The 2,019-nt window shown below is 43.0% G+C and overlaps 1 pseudogene across 1 annotated transcript; it reads right to left on the bottom strand.

Annotated features, from left to right (window-relative positions):
* Positions 1 to 490: 490 nt before the first annotated feature.
* On the bottom strand, positions 491 to 1,656 carry LOC108521772 (small ubiquitin-related modifier 1 pseudogene; annotated as a pseudogene). The gene has a single exon (XR_001883276.1). The product of XR_001883276.1 is annotated as a small ubiquitin-related modifier 1 pseudogene (transcript).
* Between the last annotated feature and the right edge of the window lie 363 nt (positions 1,657 to 2,019).

Below are 2,019 nucleotides of genomic sequence, written 5' to 3'. Positions count from 1 at the left end.
GCCTCCCAAGTAACTGGGATTACAGGCACACACCACCATGCCCGGCTAATTTTGGTATTTTTAGTAGAGACGGGGTTTCACCATGTTAGCCAGGATGGTCTCGATCTCCTGACCTCGTGATCCACCCACCTCAGCCTCCCAAAGTGCTGGGATCACAGGGTGAACCACTGCATCCGGTCTCAACTGAGGTAATTTTTTGAGAAATTCTGGGCAAATGCCCTCACTTACCTCTGATCATAGGTTTAAAAACGCCAATAAAACTTGTTTATTGCTTAAGACTAGGGCAGTAGTTACCCTTAACTACTGTAGTGGGGAAGTGACAGAAGGGTGTGCAGAGGAACTTTCGATGGGTCCCTTTGGGAAAACCCATCAAGCTGGACACTCCTGATTTTTCCACTACTCTGTATCTAGGTAATACTTTTTTCTTTTACGAGTTTTACAAATATTGTTTATTTTAATGAAGCTGGTGGTCAATGTCCATTTAAAACCCGGTATCTCAGGCCAAAAAGTACAAATAAAAAAGAGCAGCATTCTGTTGTATTCATTTCTGCATGTATATCTTTATTGCTAATGAAAATTCGAACTTTTCTGGGATCTTTTGACAAGATTAAGAAAAAAAAAAATCTGATGCTCCTTTTCTTTTGGTCCAGACCCTCAAATTTTAAAAATAGCTTCAAGTTGTTAAGGAGAAGTCATTTTTCCACAGCTCAGTTCTCTAAAAAAACTTCCATCTTCCACCAAAAGTCATAGTCCAGGAGTGAAACAATCACATGGTTGAACATCAGGGCCAACTGGAAAGTCATTATGAACACTTGCATTGGTCGATCTTGTCATCTGAAAATGTACAGTCCCGAAAAAGGTGGCCTCTCTGTGCACACGTAATTTTTATAAAAGGAGAGGGCAATATGAAGAGGACTGAGCCTTGATCACCAGAAATCAGCATAATGAAAACAAACAATAATGAATAATGAGAACTAGAATTCAAATTACCAGATGTTTTAAAGAGATAGCGTGCCTGTTTTCAATTCCGTTTGAAATACCACGTTACAAACGAACTATTTTAAAAATAAAAAAGGATTGAAGGAAAAGGAAAAAAAAAAAAAAAAAAAGAATGTCTAAACTGTTGAATGACCCCCGGTTTGTTCCTGATAAACTTCAATCACATCTTCTTCCTCCATTCCAAGTTCTTCTGGAGTATGATTATCAGCAATTCTCTGACCTTCAAAGAGAAACCTGAGGGAATTCACTGGAACGCCCTGTCTCTGACAGTACGATTCCTTGAGTTTCTTGAGAGGTGTTGTCATTTTCACTTTGAAGTGAATCTCACTGCTATCCTGTCCAATAACCCTGAGTTTAATATCTTCATTTTTTATCTTATCCCCCAAATCCTCAGTTGAAGGTTTTGCCTCCTGGTCAGACATGGTGATGGGGCATTCACCTGCAGGTCTCCGAACAGCAGCGGTCTCGGGGTAGGCAGAACCCCGTTCTAGTGTTTACAATGCCATCTCCCTTCGTCACAGCACGACACCTCGGCCGCAGTCACTTCCGCTACGCTTCACGTCACTACTGTTACGCCTCGCATCACTTCGCTCGTCACTTCCGGTGCAGCTGCGTCACTTCCGCTAGGCACAGCAAGGAAGCAGGGAGAAGAGCTAACGTTTTTATTTAAAGGACGGGTATGTATTCCCTGTTCCTGCTTCCTCATCAATTTCAAACTTAACAGGACCCAAAGAGAACTTGGGTTCTCTGTTCTCAGGGGCCGCCAGCCATCTTTTCCCAGCCTAACTCCAACAATTTCAGCATGTCCCTGTTTCTTCTTTCTCTAATCTCCTCACCCAGGTTGGATAGCCTGTTGTCTCTCCCTCTAGAGCAGGTCTGAAATCAACCGGCTTTACCCCATCTTCATCGAGCTGGCCAAGTCCATGTGGTATTTTGGCTGGATGACTGTCGGGGACTCCCAGTTGGTTTACCCACTGCTTCAGTTGTCTCCCACTCCAGCGAATCCATTCTCCATTTCCG

Source organism: Rhinopithecus bieti, unplaced genomic scaffold (assembly GCF_001698545.2).
Source record: "Rhinopithecus bieti isolate Rb0 unplaced genomic scaffold, ASM169854v2 scaffold_56845, whole genome shotgun sequence".
Lineage (NCBI taxonomy): Eukaryota > Metazoa > Chordata > Mammalia > Primates > Cercopithecidae > Rhinopithecus > Rhinopithecus bieti.
This window is presented reverse-complemented; position numbering and strand designations above follow the sequence as displayed.